Source organism: Rhinatrema bivittatum, chromosome 6, assembly GCF_901001135.1.
Source record: "Rhinatrema bivittatum chromosome 6, aRhiBiv1.1, whole genome shotgun sequence".
Classification (NCBI taxonomy): domain Eukaryota; kingdom Metazoa; phylum Chordata; class Amphibia; order Gymnophiona; family Rhinatrematidae; genus Rhinatrema; species Rhinatrema bivittatum.
This window is the reverse complement of record NC_042620.1, coordinates 214,350,711-214,370,490: the sequence shown is the minus strand read 5'-3', so window position 1 is coordinate 214,370,490 and position 19,780 is coordinate 214,350,711. Positions and strand designations below refer to the sequence as shown.

Here is a 19,780-nt window from a genome sequence, read left to right as displayed (position 1 = left end):
ATCAAGCCCAGCATCCTGTTTCCAACAGTGGCCGATCCAGGCCATAAGAACCTGGCAAGTACCCAAAAACTAAGTCTATTCCATGTAACCATTGCTAATGGCAGGGGCTATTCTCTAAGTGAACTTAATAGCAGGTAATGGACTTCTCCTCCAAGAACTTATCCAATCCTTTTTAAACACAGCTATACTAACTGCACTAACCACATTCTCTGGCAACAAATTCCAGAGTTTAATTGTGCGTTGAGTAAAAAAGAACTTTCTCCGATTAGTTTTAAATGTGCCCCATGCTAACTTCATGGAGTGCCCCCTAGTCTTTCTACTATCCGAAAGAGTAAATAACCGATTCACATCTACCCATTCTAGACCTCTCATGATTTTAAACACCTCTATCATATCCCCCCTCAGTCGTCTCTTCTCCAAGCAGAAAAGTCCTAACCTCTTTAGTCTTTCCTCATAGGGGAGTTGTTCCATTCCCCTTATCATTTTGGTAGCCCTTCTCTGTACCTTCTCCATCGCAATTATATCTTTTTTGAGATGCAGCGACCAGAATTGTACACAGTATTCAAGGTGCGGTCTCACCATGGAGCGATACAGAGGCATTATGACATTTTCCGTTTTATTCACCATTCCTTTTCTAATAATTCCCAACATTCTGTTTGCTTTTTTGACTGCCGCAGCACACTGTACCGACGATTTCAGTGTGTTATCCACTATGATGCCTAGATCTCTTTCTTGGGTTGTAGCACCTAATATGGAACCCAACATAGTGTAATTATAGCATGGGTTATTTTTCCCTATATGCATCACCTTGCACTTATCCACATTAAATTTCATCTGCCATTTGGATGCCCAATTTTCCAGTCTCACAAGGTCTTCCTGCAATTTATCACAATCTGCTTGTGATTTAACTACTCTGAACAATTTTTATTTATTTATTTAAAAGCTTTTACTATACCGACATTCGTAAGTCACATCACGCCGGTTTACAAAAAACTGAAGCAGGCAGAAATTACAATAAACAGGTAGGGGTAGGAGGAGCAGGCGAGAAGGGGGAGAGGGGGGCAAGGGGCAAGAGCAGCTGGAAAGATAAAAGGACAGGCGAGTGAGAAGTGACAGGAATGAACTAGTGTACTAGGAGCCTTTCATGAACTTGGATACCAATGGATGAGTGGAGATTGGCCTACCCTCAATTTGAAATTGGTAGGTCAGTACAGCACTCAGATGCACTCCAAGGAGGTACTGATATCTGAGGAAATATCCATTTAAATCCTTAAGCTCTCTAGTGGATGGTTTCCTAGCAGACACTATTATAATCAGCGAATATTCAACATCTATGCTGTCAGATCGAGGGACGGGAAGGTTTGGATGACAGACCTTCCTTCTCTTGAGTTAGTAAAGATGGATCTGCCTCAAGATTTGGTGGGCTCTTGGACAGCTATAGCAGGCATACAAACCAAATCTGTCTGAGCCTGATTCTTAAGTACCTATGGGAGAAAGGAAGGAACTGTGTGAAGCAGAAGCATATCTGGAGTAAAGGTCAAGAATGGTTCTCTGCAGGATAATGCCTGCAATTCTCATATTCTATAAGCAGACAAATAGCAACCAGCAATACAGTCTTTAAGGTAAGTAACTGCAAGGAAATACCTTTAAGAGAGGAAAACTGATCTGGTTGAAAAGAATAATGTTAGGCACTGAAATACAGAGAGGAGGCTGAATATGATTAACACCCTTCAAAAAACGAGCTAAATCTGGGTGAGAAGACAAAGTCTACCCTTAAATCAACCCCTAAAGCAAGAAAAAGCCGCCACTTGAACTTTCAAGGTATAAGGGCTAATCTCTTAGGAAAGCTTTCATACGGGAAGTCTAGCATCAACGGTATTTGATGCCTTGCCCTGCTCACATTGGCACCCCGAGCACCAATTCTTGAACACTGTTCAAATATGCACATAACACCAAGGAAGTGGAAAATGTTCTTGCCTTCAAAAGCATAGCCACCATTGTCGGTGAATAACCTTTCTTCATCATATGCGCCCTCTCAAGAGTCAAACCATAAGACAAATTCAATCCAGATCCTAGTGAAATACCCGACCCTGACAAAGCAAGTCCTTTCATGCTGGAAGCTAAAGCGGACTGCTGCACTTGAAGATGCCAAAAAGTCCATGTACCAAGGCCTCTGAGGTCAGGCTAGTGCCATCAGAAGAACAAACCCTGGATGAGTTGCAGTCTTTTGAACTTCTCTGCCTTTCATAGGCCAAGGAGGAAACTTGTTGGATTTTATGTATGTGCTTACAAATATACCACCACTCGGATAACATGTTTAACAATCAGAATATTAAGAACAATACACTCTTGCACCAGAATATCTATTCTGGAGGTCCTTCAATCTCTCCTGTGACTATGAACCTGCACACTTTTGCATCCTTACTGGATGCCATCAAATCCAGATCCAGCTTACTCCATCTGGCAACAATAAGATCTAAGGCCCATGACAGACTCCATTCTCTTGGGTCCAGGGCATGGCAACTTAGATAATTGGCCTGCACATGGTCTGTGCCTGCTATGTGGAATGCCAAGGACTGCAAATTCTGCTCCGTCCACTGAAGACGATGATCTATCTCTAAGGAAATTTGAGGACTGAGGTCCTCCCTGATTTATATATGCTATGGCATTGTTGGACATCACTGACTGGCTGCCCTGTCAACCGAGGCGCAAAACAGAGGAGCACAACCAAATCACCCGGGCCTCCAATCCAAGTTGCCTCCTCAGTGAACCACTGACTTTGAGCCACAAACTCCCGACAGTGCATGCCCCAACCTAATAGACTTGCATCCATGGTCAGCATTATCCAGAAGGAAGACACCAAAACCAGTCCAAGTGCTTGCGATTTGTCCACCATTGCAAGCTCTGTTTGGTTGACTCTGGAAGTGGCAACTACACAGAGCAGTCAAGGGACTGAGGATTCCACTTGGAAAGCAAGGCTCTCGACCATGGTATTAAATCCAAGGCCACTGCCAAATTTGATCCCACAACTTTTGGATTCACTGTTGTGGCAAATGCACCAGACTTATCTCGGTGTCGAACCGAGCCCACAGATAAATCAGGCTCTGCAATGGCTTAAGATTGCTCTTAGTGAAACTGACCATCCAGCCCAGGTCCTGTAATAATTGGATCACCCGCTGCAACACTTTCATCAAGGAACTTTGTGCAAAATCAATCAATAGTCTAGAACAGTGGTTCTCAACAGGTGTGTTGGGACACACTAGTGTATCGGACGTCCCGGGAGGTGTGTCGCAGAGCCAGCAGAAGTCTGATCTTTCCTCATTAGTCTGGGCAGGAGTTGGCTGACTTCTCTTTTATTGGGTATGACAGGAAGCTGCTCTTGCTTCCTCCTCCTCTTCCTGGTCAGTGGAAGGTTTTCCCTCCTCCTTCACTCAGATCAGAGCACTGTATCACCAAAAGAAAATTGGTTCTTACCTGAATTTTCGTTCCTGTAGTACCATGGATCAGTCCAGACTCCTGGGTTTTGCCTCCCCTCCAGCAGATGGAGACAGAGAAGTTTTGACAGACTCTGCCCTATACCCTGAGGTGCCACCCACAGTCCATCAGTATTACTCAGTCACAAAGCAGAATGGTTCAAAACCAAAACTAACTATATACCGTAACCTAGAACCGTAAATGGAACACTAACCTTGAAAGGGAACAGAACCCGTGCAGCACAGTACCGAATATTGATCTGCAGACCATAATTAATAACAAAAAACTGAACGAGCTGACTCTCCATTTCCTGTATGCCATAAATGGGTGGTACTCTGGACTGATCCGTGGTACTACAGTAACGAAAATTATCAGGTAAGAACCAATTTTCCTTTCCCTGTACGTACCCGGATCAGTCCAGACTCCTGGGATGTACCAGAGCTCTTCTTACCTGGGATGGGATCCAGAAAGGCCTGCTCTGAGCACACCTTCTCCAAATCCTCCAGTACCAGGGTCCTGGACATCCAGCTTGTAATGCCTTGCAAACACTTCCACGTAGCCGCCCTGCAAATCTCTTGTGGTGAAACCTGACATTCCTCCCAAGACGCCGCCTGGGAGTGGGTAGAATGAGCTCTAAGACCTACTGGTAAAGGTTTATCATGCAGCAAATATGCTGAAGATATAGATTCTTTCAGCTATCAGGCAATTGTGGTCTTAGATGCCATATTGCCTCATTTTGGACCACTCCACAGCAAAAACAGATGATCCAAGACTCGAAAACCGTTCGTGACTTCCAAGTAATACAGTAAGGTTCTGCGAACATCCAGTTTCCTCAAATCCTTAGAAAGAGGATCCGAGCGGACCAGGTCCGAGAAAGATGGAAGTTCCACTGATTGCTTCCAATGGAATGAGGAAACCACCTTTGGGAGAAAAGACGGAACAGTCTGCAAAAATATTCCGGAATCCAGGTCGATATTTCAAGACAAAATCAAACCTGTTGAAGAACAGGGACCATCTCGCCTGTCTATGGTTGAGGCGCTGGGCATGGCGAAGGTATTCTAGGTTTTTACGATCTGTAAAAACAGTGATTTGATGTTGAGTGCCTTCAAGCCAGGGATGCCACGCCTCGAATGCCATCTTTATCGTCAGTAGCTCTTTATCTCCAATGCCATAATTTCTTTCTGATGGCGTGAAGCGTCTGGAGAAAAAGGAACATGGACGTAGGGATCTTGGAGTCACTGGTCTGACTTAGCACAGCCCTTACGCCAACATCTGAGAGGTCAACCTCCACGATGAAGGGGCATGCAGGATCTGGATGATGGAGACATGGCTTAGTAGAGAAAGCATCCTTCAGCTTTTGAAATGCAGTGACAGCCTCTATAGACCAATTGGCAACATTGGCACCTTTCTTTGTCAGAGCTGTTAATGGCACAGTTAATGAGGAGTAATTCTTTATGAAGGTTCTGTAGTAATTAGTGAATCCCAGAAATCTTCTAAGAGCTTTTAGACCAGTGGGTTGAGTCCATTTCTGAATGCTCTCAAGCTTTTGAGGATTCATCTGGAACCCTTTGTTAGATACTATGTACCCTAAGAAAGGTACAGATTCCTTGTGGAATTCACATTTGGACAGCTTTTCGTATAGACTATTCTCCCGCAGCCTCTGTAAAACCTTCTTGACATCCTCCTTATGGGTATTCAGATCTTGAGCGAATATCAGGATGTCGTCTAGGTGTATGACGACACATTGGTAGAGTAGGTCACGCAAGATGCTATTCATCATGTTTTGGAAGACAGCTAGGGCGTTGCATAAGCCAAAGGGCATCACTAAGTACTCAGTGTCCATCTCTGGTATTAAACACAGTCTTCTATCCGTCGCCTGATCGAATACAAAAAAGGTTATATGCTCCTTTAAGATCAAGCTTGGAGAATATCGTGGCTCCCTGTAGTCTGTCAAATAGTTCTGAGATGAGAGGTAAGGGATAGCGGTCTTTGACCGTGATCTCGTTTAGACCATGATAATCAATGCATGAACGAAAAAGGTTCCGTCCTTCTCCACAAAGCAGCAGCCTGCCCCAGCAGGAGATTTGGATGGCCTTATGAAACCCTTTTGAAGATTTTCTTGGATGTATTCAGACATCGCTTTATTTTCTACCACAGAGAGGGGGTAGACCCTTCCCTTAGGTGGTTCAGTATTCGGTTTCAAGTTGATGGCACAGTCGTAGGATCTGTGTGGGGGTAGTACATCAGCGGCTTCTTTAGAAAATACATCTTGGAAAGATGTGTATTGAGGCGGCAACCCAAGCAACAACGGGGTCGTCGGCATGCAGGGTATAGGAGAAACTTCCTTCAGGCACTTGCCATGACAATCTGGACCCCAATGTGTAAAGCTCCAGAGTAGCCCAGTTGAATTGAGGCATGTGCTTTTGCAGCCACGGTAACCCAAGTACTAGGGGGTGCATAGCCTTCTCTAGCATAAAGAGATAAATGGTCTCTGTATGAAGAGCGCCTGTCCTTAAACTTACTGGTTCAGTAAGTAGGGTTACTTCACCCGGTAAAGGTTCTCCATGGATAGAGGATAGTAGTAGCGGAGACGTCATGGTAGTGGTGGGGATCCGCAGATGTTCCACTAGACATTTTAGTATAAAGTTTCCTCCTGTCCCAGAGTCCACTAGGGCAAGAGTCTGATATTCAAGCGGTCCGCATATCAAAGAGACTGGAAGAGAGTGGAGGAGAGGGTGCAGTTAGACCTAAGAAGAGTCCTCCCACAGGACTTAGATCTGCTAGTTTCCTGGACAGATTCGGCATGTTTGTACAGCATGGCCAGCTTGTCCACAATACATGCAGAGGCCCAATCTTTTTCGTTTTCTTCTCTCTTTAGAAGTCAGGTGACTGCAGCCTAGTTGCATTGGTTCTTCCTCACCAGCAACAGGATTAGACTGAATAAGCTTAGATACAATCTTGACTCTGATTTTTCCCTGGCTAGGTCTCCTGGAACTCTTGACCACTTGAATCTTATCCCGAAGTCGGTGATCAATCCTTGTGGCCAACTTCATCAGGTCCTCCAAGGTCTCAGGCATTTCTCGAGCCGCCAGTTCGTATTTTAGCCGGGAGTTCAGGCCTTCAAAGAAGAGTGTCTTCAGGCATCTTGAGTCCCAATTTAACTCTGAAGCCATAGTCTTGAATTCTATGGCGAAATCTGGTAAAGGTTTATTTATGTTGCTTCAGATGAACCAATGTAGATCCTGTTGTAGTGTATCAGGCAGGGTCATCAAATACAGATTTGAACAGTTCCAAAAACCCGGTAAGATCCTTCAGGATAGGATCATCGCGCTCCCACAGCGGAGAAGCCCAAGCCAGTGCTCTTCCATCCAGATAAGACAGGATATATGTGGTCTTGGCATACGCTGTAGGAAAATGATTAGGTTGCAGGGCAAAATGCATGCAACATTGATTGATGAACCCCCTACATCTCCAAGCTTCCCCTGAGAAGCGAGTAGGAGTGAAGAGGGGAACAACAGTCTTAACCGTCACGTCTGGCGGTGTTTCTTCTTTACCTGTGGTAGTAGAAGCATTCATCTGTGAGTGTAGTAGATTAAAGGCCTCAGTCAAGCTATCCAGCGAGTTCTGTTGTTCGGAGATTTGTTGGGCCAGGCCTGGAATGGCCTGCAATGCGGTGAGCTGAGCCGAATCCATGGAGTTAGCAATCTGTTAGGGTTTTGAGGTGTTTAGTGGATTCTTAGGTGCTGCAGTGATGGCCACTCCCATGGGGAGGAGCCCCACGAGGAGCTGGAGTACTGGGCTAGACTCAGATGCACAAACACAGAGATAGATTTTATTATACAGCTTGTAGAGTTCACCAGAAGTGGCAGTAGTGAGCAGATTCCTGCAGCAGCAGTCTTGGGTCCTTGGCTGAGGAGCCCCGTCCCACAATGGTGGTGTAGGGAGCTCCGATGCAAATTTTCAATGCGGAGCTGTAGGTGAGACAGACTAGTAGATGTTAGATTACTAACACTCTTGTAGCTATAATAGTTGAGTTCCCAGCAGGCAGAAGTAATGGTAGCAGGCACCAAGGTAGACAACTCAGGCTCTCGAGGAGCGAGTACCTGGATACTGGATAGGCACCTGGAAATAAGCATAGGGCACCCGAGGAGCGGGTACCCAGGTTAGTAGAACCCCGGAGGGTAGAGAGAGCTTCCAGCAGCAGCAGAGCAGCTTAGACCGGACGAATCCAATCCTTGCTAACTCAAAGTCAGTCAGCAAATGGGCAACCTAAATACCTGGACATTGTGACGTCACATGAGGGGGACGCCCCCGAGGTTCGTGCCAATGTTGGAATAAAGATGTAGGTAGCGCGCGCACGCACCCTAGGAGGCCCTCAGGTGAATCATGGCGGAATGCCTTGCCATAGCCATTCCGGGGACGCTGGAGAGAGCGAGAAGCAGATGCGGCAGTCGCCATTTTCCCGAGGCTGGTGGAGAAAGCGAATATTGAGGTGAGGCATGTGGGACAAAGCCGTCTGAGTCCGATGGACGCAACAGGCCTCAGTCAGATCTAAGGACGCCAGGAATTCCCCTGTTTGCACGGAAGCGATGACAGACCGCAAAGTCTCCATGTGGAAGCGAGGGATCCGAAGACATCGGTTGACTCATTTTAAATCTATAATGGGCCGGAATGTGCCTTCCTTTTTGGGTACCACAAAATAAATGGAGTACCTGCCCTTCTGCTGGATGAACCGGTACAATTACGCAGAGATCTAGAAGGCGCTGCAAGGTCTCTTTTACCGCCCGACGCTTTGTTGCGTAGCCACATGGAGAGACCAGGAACTGGTGCCAGGGATGGCATGCAAAATCTAAAGCGAAGCCTTATTTTAATCAGAGAGGACCCATTGGTCCGAGGTGAGTTTTGTCCATTCCTCATAAAACAGAGACAATCTGCCTCCTACCACCGGCACAGAGGAATGGACCGGCCGCACTTCATTGCGGAGTCTTACCTCCCTGCGCCAAGGAGGTACCGCCCGGTCTGCTGAAACGCCTCCCGCGAAAGGACTGCGACCAAGCCTGCGGCCGGTTAGTATTTGACCAAAAAGAGGTAGCCGCCGAGCGAGGACCCCCGAGACCTCAGACTCCCACGAAAACGAGAACGCGAAGACAAATGACCCCTTGACCTGGGTCTATCTTCTGGAAGCCGATGAAACTTATTCTCCCCAAGAAACTGAATCATATTCTCAAGCTCCTTGCCAAACAGCAACTTGCCCTTGAAAGGCAGAGAACCTAACTGGGCCTTGGAAGAAACGTCCGCTGCCCAATTTCTCAGGCAAAGAAGCAGACGCGCTGAAACAGCGGTAACCACGGACCTGGCCGACGTTCTCAACAAATCATAAAGAGCATCAGCACTATAGGCAATCACCACCTCAAGCCGACCATCCTAACGAGCTTCCTCTTCAGATAGCGCTTCATTAGCCTGCAGCTGCTGCAACCAGCGGCCGGCCCTCAAAGCAAAATTACTGCAAATCGCAGCTCAGACCCCCAGAGCCGAAACCTCAAAATTCTCCTTGCGCTGCAGTTCCAATTTCCAGTCCTGTAAATTCTTCAGGGCCATGGAACCGGTAACCGGAATAGTGGTCTTTTTTGTAACAGCCGAAACCGCGGCATCAACCTTGGGGACCCGAAGGAGCTCCAAAGCCTCCTCTGGTAAAGGATATAGTTTGTCCATTGCTTTGGAGACCTTCAGTCCCAGGTCCGGGGCGTCCCACTCCCAGAACAGCAGGCCCGAAGCAGAAAAGTGGAAAGGGACGTAGGAGGACCCCTCAGGCCCAACAACACTGGATCCGTCGGCCCAACCGGGATTCTTCGGGCGGAGCCTCGATCCCCAATTCCCTCAAAATAGCAGGAATAAGCAGAACAAGTTCCTCCCTCCCGAAGAGGCAGACCACTTTAGGGTCATCACCCTCAATGACTCACGGCCAGACCCCTTCTGCGGGTCCTCTTCCCCTTCCACCCCCCTCGGGGGCTGGGATAGAGGATTTTGAACATCTGTGTCTGTGGTATCCGCTGACGTATCCAAGTCACCCTGTGACTCCCCTGATCTAAAGGGCGCTTTGCTTTCGTTGCCCCCCTGGCTCTCCTCAACTCCAGGGCATTTCTTTGTCTTTGTGGACTTAGTGGGCATATCCAACCTGGCCTAATTGCCAACAGCACTCCTTTTGCTAGCCCTCCGAGCCTTAAAGGCCTTATGTAACAGTAAAATGAAACATTTATTTATTTAGATTATTTTACTATACCGATGCTCAAGACAAAGTCTTATCGTACCAGTTTACAGTATAACCAAGGGAAACCAATAACCAGAAGAGAGAAAGTTACAACAAACAGGGATTACAAAACAGGCCAATTGAAAGAGGAAGAATTAGGTTAAACAGAGTTCTCCTAAGAGTATAACGAGATACTACACCATTGATTAGCATAGATGGTTAACTAAGTGGTTCAAGTATAAACAGTTCTTTTCAATCGGGATAGGCTTGGGAGAATAGCCAGAAATCTGAGGACAGTGAGGAGGAGGAGTCATCTGTATCCCCATCGGGGTCAGCTCCTGGGGCAGGAGGGTCAAAAACTGCATCTGCACCCTGTAAAAGTGGTGCAATGCTAGTCGGAGGCCGGCACTGGGGAGAACACCAGTGGGAGAATCCCCTCCCCAATTTGTGCCACCGCATCGACCGGATCCAAAATGGCACCCGTTCCCGCGCTTAGCGGGAACAGGAAAGAAAATGGAGATGGCAGGCTTACCAGCGCATGGGAAGAAGAAGAAGTCACCCGGAGCAAGACCCCCCCCCCCCCCCCCCCGGGCACGGCTGAAGTTCCCTCGTCTCCCGGTAGACAGCCAGAACAGAGGCTGTCCCGAGAAAGCTGTGCGCGCCGAACCGTACGCGTGGCAGGTCGATCGCCGCGGCATGACCCTGCCGGCTCAAGAAAAGAAAACAGCTGTGAACAAAAAAGAACCCCGCCGGCACCAAAATTACCTGCGGACAAGAAGGGAAAAGGAGAGTACAAGAAACCAAACTCGACCGGCTGAAAACTTCTGGGTTTTTTTTGTTTTTTTTAATAACCTAAACCTGCCGCCTCAGAGTCCTGGTCCCCCTGGGGTGAGTGATCCGGGCTCCCCAGTATCACCCAGGGTGCTGCTGAAAATTGGCTTTAAGGTCCTCAACCCTCTAGCCGCAGCTGCCTCAGAAACCAGGGGGGATGGTCCCCTCAGGACCTGGCAATCCCCTGCGAGGCTGAAAGCTCTGTAATTCTTGTACCAGAATTCCTTTGAAATTGGTCCTCTCTTTTTCCTTTACTTTTACCTTTTGCTCTTTTTTTAAACTAATCTGCCTACAACCTCTACTAACTCAGTAAAACAGCTCAGACTGTGAGTTTTGCACCTCTACCATCTGCTGGAGACAGAGTAATACTGACGGACTGTGGGAGGCACCTCAGAGTATAGGGCAGTCTCTATCAAAACTTCTCCGTCTCCATCTGCTGGAGGGGAGGCAAAACCTAGGAATCTGGACTGATCCGGGTAATTACAGGGAACGCCTGTTCATATGGGCCCAGCAGGTCACCAAAAGAAAATTAGGTTCTTACCTTTGATAATTTTCGTTCCTGTAGAACCACGATCAGTCCAGACTCCTGGGTTTGGCCACCCCTCTAGCAGATGGAGACAGAAGTTTACAAACAAAAACTCCGCCTATATCTAGGCTGGTGCCACCTACAGTCCGGCAGTATTACTTAATGTCAGAGCAGGAAAATCACAAATCAAACTGGCTAACGAACCTTCTAACCAGGACCAGCAACACCAGTCCAACAGAATCCTCATTACCGGTTCTCAACACCCAACTGGGAAAACGAACCCGAGATACCGATAACAGACAGAAAAGGAGCAAAATATCAAACAAACAGACAGCAGCACGTACACTATGGCCTCTCCCGATAGTAGCACTTATCCGGGTGGGACTCTGGACTGATCCGTGGTACTACAGGAACGAAAATTATCAAAGGTAAGAACCTAATTTTCTTTTCCCTGTAAGTACCCGGATCAGTCCAGACTCCTGGGATGTACCCAAGGGCACTTCACCCGGGATGGGATCCGGAAAGGCCTGCTCTAAGCACACCTTCTCCAAACCCTCCCGCACCAGGACCCTTGACATCCAAACGGTAGTGCCGGGAAAAAGTATGCAAAGATTTCCACGTGGCCACCCTGCAAATCTCTTCTGCCGAGATATGTTGACATTCCGCCCAAGAAGTGGCCTGAGAGCGAGTAGAATGGGCACGCAGCCCCAAGGGCAGGGACAGACCCTGCAACATATACGCCGAATTGATGGCCTCTTTCAACCATCGCGCAATGGTAGTCTTGGACGCCGCATTGCCCCTTCGAGGACCACTCCAGAGCACGAACAGATGATCGGAAATCCGAAACGCATTAGTTACCTCCAGGTAACGTTAACAGGACGCGCCGCACATCCAATTTACGGAGGTCCTTAGCCAAAGGATCCGAATCCTCGAGTTGCAAGAACGACGGTAACTCAACCGACTGGTTGACATGGAAAGAAGAAACTATCTTGGGTAAGAAGGATGGAACCGTACGCAAGGATACCCCTGACTCCGATATCCTCAAAAAGGGCTCCCTGCACGACAAAGCTTGAAGCTCGGAAATCCGATGCGCCGAAACAATGGCCACTAAGAACACTACCTTCAGTGTCAAATCCGCGAATGAGTGGTAGGAACTCCAGAAGAGCCAGCCGAACCGCTCTGGTTTCCAGACGATTTATGGACCACGACGCTTCCTGAGGCGACCACTGCCCCTGTATTGAACGCCGTAAGCACACTGCTCCCCAGCCGAGCAGACTGGCATCCGTGGTAATGACCATCCAAGACGGGATCTCTAAAGGAACCCTGCGACTCAAGTTGGCCGGACACAACCACCAATCCAAGCTGTCCCTGGCTGCCAGAGGCAGGGGCAGGGGCAGATGAAATTCTTCCGAGACCGGGTTCCATCGGGAGAGCAACGCTGACTGTAAGGGCCGCATATGAGCGAACGCCCAAGGTACCAATTCCAGTGTTGACGTCATGGACCCCAACACCTGCAAATAGTCCCAGACAATGGGCACCTGCTTGGATAACAATCTGCGAACGCGCGCTTGCAATGTGAACATTCGGTCTTGGGTAAGAGAAACCGTTCCCTGACGCGTGTCGAACAACGCTCCCAAAAACTCCAGGGACTGCGACGGCGTCAACTGACTCTTGGAGACATTGACTATCCAACCGAGCTTGTCCAACAATTGGAGAACCCCCTGGATCGCTGCTCGGCACAGCGTCTCTGACTTGGCACGGATTAGCCAATCGTCCAAATATGGGTGCACCAACAGACCTTCTCTCCAGAGGTGCGCTGCCACTACCACCATAATCTTAGAGAACGTTCGAGGCGCTGTGGCCAGACCGAACGGGAGCGCCTGGAATTGAAAATGATGCCCCAGCTCTGCAAACCGAAGGAACTGTTGATGCTCTGCCCAAATGCAGATGTGGAGATACGCCTCCGTGAGGTCCAGGGAGGCCAGAAACTCCCCCGGACGCACAGACGCGATCACCAACCGTAAAGTTTCCATTCGAAACCGAGGAAACCGCAGACATTTGTTGACCCCCTTCAGGTCCAGGATGGGCCAAAACGTTCCTTCCTTCTTTGGTACTATAAAGTAAATGGAATACCGGCCACTGTGAAGTTCGTTGACCAGAACGGGAACGATCGCGCCGAGCTCCCTGAGACGATCTAGTATGGCCCGTATCGCCTGTCGCTTCACTGAGAACCCGCAAGGGGATACCAGAAAAAACGGAAACGGCTGGTGTAAAAAATCTAACTCGTAGCAGTGTTTTGTCACATCTAGGACCCACTGGTCCGACGTGATCCTGGTCCATTCCTTGTAAAAACGGCCGAGATGCCCCCCCAATTCTGGGAACGGAGGAATGGACCGGCCACCCATCATTGTGCAGGTTTGCCCCCCTGCACAGGCTGACTGGCGCCCGAACGACCGAAACAGTGCCCGCGAAAGGACTGCGAATAATATTGTGGACGCTGTGCACTGTGACGAAAAGAAGAAACGGATCCCCAGGAGCCTCGAGGCCGGCGACTACCCGCGAAAACGCGACCTGGAAGGGTCAGCCCCCTCCCGAGACCGCGGCCTGTCCTCCGGTAAACGGTGAACCTTATTCTCCCCCAGGGATTCAATCAAATCTTCCAATTCTTTACCAAACAACAGTCTCCCCATGAAGGGCAAGGAACCTAGCCGTGCTTTAGAAGTTACGTCCGCCGACCAATGTCGTAACCACAACAGCCTCCGCGCAGCCACCGCCGAAACCATCGTCCTGGCCGAATTGCGAAGAAGATCATAGAAGGCATCCGCACTATAAGCGATCACCGCCTCCAAGCGACTCGCTTGGCGTGCTTCTTCCGGCGACAGAGACTCATCGGCCAAGAGCTGCTGTGCCCAGAGGAGACCTGCCCGAAGGGAAAAATTACTACAAATCGCCGCATAAATTCCCAATGCGGAGACTTCGAAAATCTTTTTCAGCTGCACCTCCAGCTTCCTGTCTTGCAAATCCTTAAGGGCAGTACCTCCGGTGACCGGAATGGTGGTTTTCTTTGTGACCGCCGCTACTGCCGAGTCTATCTTCGGCATGCACAGCATGTCCAGGGCGTCCTCCGGTAAGGAATAGTGTTTATCCATCGCCTTCGCCACCTTCAGCCCCAAATCCGGAGTGTCCCATTCCTTAAACAGCAAATCCAAGGCAGAAAAATGCAAAGGGAAGGCTGAAGGAGGCCCCCGGAGACCCAAAACGACCGGATCCGTTACTCCGAGCCGGGACTCCTCCTGTGGCACCTGGATCCCTAATTCCCCCAGAATTTCCGGGATAAGAGGTCCCAGCTCCTCCTTCCGAAACAAACTGGATCACCTTCGGGTCATCCCCTCGGTAGCATGGGCCCCTCGGGAACCCGAGGCCCCTTGGTCTCCGTCCCCATCAACCCCCCTTGGGGGCTGGGACGGAAGCTCTGTATCCCCGGACGGGTCCTCCGGCTCATCCATGTCCGTGGTTGATTCCAGCTCCCCCCTGGGAACAGAGGACCGGAGTGGTCGAGCCCTACTCTGGCCCTCCGACCCCAGACCTGGCTTGGACCTTTTCTCCGCCCGAGGCCCCGAATCCGGAGTGGAGGTCTCCCATGCCCTCTTCTTGGCCCGTCTATGGGCCTTGAAGGCCTTATGCATAAGCCGGCGCGTGCACCGACGGGGCATGCCCCTTTGTACGCCCCTTCGTACAGCCCCTTGTACACCAGGAAAAAATAAAAATGGAAGAGACCACCATCTACCAAACAACATGACGACAAACACAACCAACACGAGCTCGACTTTCACCATCTAAGTATGCACAGGAAAAGGTAAGTATGCAAACACAATGAAACAACTCAATTCCAATCACAGCCATAAAAGAAAAAACAATTTGACCACAAACAATCTAATCCCTGAAAATGCACAAACAGTACCAATTTATTTTATTTACATTCTTTTAATATACCGATGCTCAAGACCAGGTCTTATCGTACCGGTTTACAATAAACTAGGGGGTAAACCCGTTAACAATGAAAGCAAAAAGTTACATTATAACAGGGAATGTGGAACTTAATGATTTCATTTTTCCTTGTTAATGCACAATCAGTGACAAAAAGATTTCCCATAATCACAGACCTGATATACGACACAAAACCAAATTTATAGCAATAACTGAATCATGGCTAAAAAAAAATCAGATGTAATTCTTAAGAACCAGTTACCAAACAAAAACTACGAAGTCTTCTCAATCCCGAGAATAAATAAAAGAGGTGGTGGATTACTATTAATTAGAACTAAATTACTCTCAATCTCAGTGCCCGTGAATCATGAAATCGCCCTTTTTGACACGAACCATTTTCAAATCTGCCTGGTATACTGCCCACCCAGTCTCCTTGAATTAAACATCTCCCCACTTATTGAATTTTTCACAATGCATCTAAATCCTTCTAAACCCACCATAATATTAGGTGACTTTAACCTTCACATGGACGTTCTCTCCCTATCTAATACCTACCTGCCAAACACTAATTGACATAATGACGGCATTAGGTTTCAAACTAATCACAGACAAAGCAACACACAAAGCTGGCCACTCATTAGATCTTACTTTCATTAACAGTAGCTTCCTTGAAAACTTAAAAACAGAATACACACAAATCCCATGGTCAGACCACTTCCTCATTACCTCTCAAATCAAGCACACAAGACCAATAATAAAGCAAATCATTGAACCAGCTGAATTCTCATACCGTCCCCCTTTCAACACCAATATTGGTGAAAGGGCCAGAGTAGGGCTCGACCACTCCGGTCCTCTGTTCCCAGGGGGGAGCTGGAATCAACCACGGACATGGATGAGCCGGAGGACCCGTCCGGGGATACAGAGCTTCCGTCCCAGCCCCCAAGGGGGGTTGATGGGGACGGAGACCAAGGGGCCTCGGGTTCCCGAGGGGCCCATGCTACCGAGGGGATGACCCGAAGGTGATCCAGTTTGTTTCGGAAGGAGGAGCTGGGACCTCTTATCCCGGAAATTCTGGGGGAATTAGGGATCCAGGTGCCACAGGAGGAGTCCCGGCTCGGAGTAACGGATCCGGTCGTTTTGGGTCTCCGGGGGCCTCCTTCAGCCTTCCCTTTGCATTTTTCTGCCTCGGATTTGCTGTTTAAGGAATGGGACACTCCGGATTTGGGGCTGAAGGTGGCGAAGGCGATGGATAAACACTATTCCTTACCGGAGGACGCCCTGGACATGCTGTGCATGCCGAAGATAGACTCGGCAGTAGCGGCGGTCACAAAGAAAACCACCATTCCGGTCACCGGAGGTACTGCCCTTAAGGATCGACTAACTGATCGACTAACTGAAGAATTAACACACGTTAACTACACAAATAGCCATAACGCAACAACTGACTGGTTAAATAGAACCATTACCTTGGCTAATTTATTTATTTATTATTTATTTATTTGTTATTTTTATTATACCGAGTTTCATGATAGGAATCACATCAACCCGGTTTACAATTAACAATGTGAGTAAAGGCAGAGAGTAACAAAGTAAAGAACATTTCCCAATACAAGAACAAATATAGTATGAAACTTAACAAATATTATAACAATATTTTGGATGTGAGAAAGTTACAAAAAACATGGAAAAATAACTTGGATATGAAAGGGGAAGAATTGTAGAACGACTATAAGCATTTTAACCAGCTGTATCAATTAATAAATATGTATAATATTATAAAATGTAGATGTGTAGCAAAATGATTAGATAAGATATTGTTGTGAAGTATAATAAAATGTTGCTGTGACTGCGTGTGAAGTTAGTGGGATTTTTTTTTTTTTTTTTTTTTTTTACAGTTCCTAACTTTTGTGTTTATGCTGATGAGTGGGGAATTTAATCCAGATCTGGGAAAGCTTTTTTAAAAAGCCAAGTTTTTAGTCTTTTCCTAAAATGAACTAAATGAACTAAATGAACTAAACCCTATGCAATTGGCCCACATAAAAGAATCAAAGCAAAATAGTCCATGGTATAGTGAACAAATCAAGAAAATAAAACGATGTCTTAGAAAGAAAGAAAAAGAATGGAAAAATAACAAAACTTCTGGAAATTTAACAAAGTACAGGAAACAACTTGCATTCTACAAAAAAACAATTTTAGACACCAAAAAAAAACAAAAAACTACAGCTCAAAAATAGAAAAATTTTCAAATAACGCCAGATCCCTATTTAACATAGTAAAGAATCTAACTAGTGACAATACAAACAACCACCCAACACTACAAGAGAACCAATGCAACGAAGTAGCTCAATTCTTTAAAGAGAAAATCGAGAACCTGAGACAAAAAATCCCTAACACCACGAAACAAGAGATTAAAATGCCCACTAGAGACATTAGTTACTGGTCAGAATTTGAAGAAGTATCACAAGATGAAGTTGAGAAACTGATAAATCAAATGAACCCTGCCACCCACGTAATTGACACCATTGCCATTACCGAACTAAAAAAACTAACCAACACAATATCCCCAACCCTAACTAAGATAATCAACCTCTCACTTGATGGAGTAATGCCAGATACCCTGAAAGGAGCCATTATTAAACCAATAATTAAGAAAAAGAACCTTGACCCACTAGTTCTCAATAACTATAGACCAGTCTCAAACTTACCCTTACTAGCCAAACTAATCAAAAAAAACAGTACAAAAACAATTGTCTAAACATATAGAATGTAATAACATATTCTACCCAACCCAACATGGGTTTCGCAAACATTACAGTACTGAAACACTGTTATTAGCTTTATCTGATAATATCCTAAGAGGTTTTGACACAGGAACACACTACATTCTAGTTCTATTAGATCTCTCCGCAGCATTCAACACAGTAAATCACAAAATTCTACTCAATAGATTGAAAGAAATAGGTCTCGCTAATAAAACAATAAAATGGTTTGAATCATATCTAAACAATAGATGTTTTCAGGTACAAATCAATAATACACTCTCGGACAAAGTCACACTGCTAACCGGTGTCCCACAGGGATCAGCCCTGTCGGCAACACTCTAACATTTATCTTCTCCCGGTATGTCACCTACTAGCGGGACTTGGAATCACACATTACTTATACGCAGACGATATACAGTTACTGCTGCCAATTGTAAACACCATTGAAGATACAATGAAACTTGCCAATATGTATCTTGAGATAATTAAACAGCTCTTAAATCAGATTGAACTGGTAATAAACATCGACAAAACGGAATTTTTACACCTTGAACGTAAAAACATACATCAAATTCAACCAACAGTCACAATTAAAAATAACCAAACCATTGAGCTAGCAACAAAAGTACGAAATCTAGGAGTAATAATTGACCCTGAACTAAACATGAACCACCACATCTCATTGAAAATAAAAGAAGGATATGCGAAACTAATGATCCTGAGAAGACTAAAACCTTTACTAACGCTAAACAATTTCCGCACAGTTCTGCAGGCCATGATATTCGCAAGTACAGACTACTGCAACTCACTACTTTTAGGACTACCACAATCTACAATCCGGCCACTACAAATATTACAAAACTCGGCTGCTAGAATTTTGACTGGTAAAAAAAAGAATGAACACATTACAGGAACGCTCGCTGATTTACACTGGCTCCCAATTGAACAAAGGATTCAATATAAGGCATTATGCATAATACACAATGAAAAAGTTGAATGGCTCAACACTGCACTGCGCGTACATGTCCCGCAAAGAAACCTAAGATCTGCTAATAAGGCTCTACTAACTGTCCCCTTTGTCAAAACAGCACGCCTCACGCAAGTTAGGGAGAGAGCACTTCACTGGCAGGCCCCGTGCTATGGAACACCATGCCACTCGAACTAAGGCTGCAGAGTAATTTCAAAATATTCAAAACCAATCTGAAAACCTGGCTTTTCAAACAAGCTTTTTATAAAGATAAAGAGAAGGAAAAAAACAGTTGACTGATAAGGACGCACCAAACTAAAAGTAGTTACTTGTAAGCTACAAATGCACATTAATGTTAAATTCAAACCGCCTAATATGATCCCAACAGACAAGCCTAATTTACACACTTTTTTTTTTAAATGAATTGTTACCGCACTATGATGGCACATGATTAATTTGTAATCTATACCACTCACATTTTCATTAGCGTGCCTTGCTGTAAACCGTTGTGATGGTTATCTAACTTAACGACGGTATAGAAAAGTTTTTAAATAAATTAATTAATTAATGAATAAATAAGCAGAACAAACGCGGACCCAAAGGACGAGTCCGCGGCCTCTTCTTCCTCCCCCTCAGAGGGATGTGGAGAGAAAGCCCCCATGGCAGAAGCGCGACTGTCCCCCTTGGGACCCCCCCCCCGCTGCAGGGATAACCTTGGGACCCCCCCCCGCTGCAGGGATAACCTCCCCCTCACACACTGGCAATGCGCCTGCCGCGGCTTCCCTCGGACCTAAAATGGCCACCGTTCCCGCTGAAAACGCCGGCGAAAACAAAATGGCACCCGGATCCGGTATCCCCGAAGCCAGCCCGGCACTAATCGCCTGCCTGCCGACCTCGGGACTGGCGTGTACCTGCCTGCTGCCCCGGGACCCTGCCGGCGTCGGACCCCCCTCCCCGCCGGAAACGCATGACGAACACAGGCTGTC

General features: G+C 46.9%; 1 protein-coding gene across 1 annotated transcript in view; it reads right to left on the bottom strand.

The window, feature by feature from the left end:
* Positions 1 to 19,780, bottom strand: part of CHEK1 (checkpoint kinase 1) — a 140,063-nt gene that overhangs the window by 77,886 nt on the left and 42,397 nt on the right.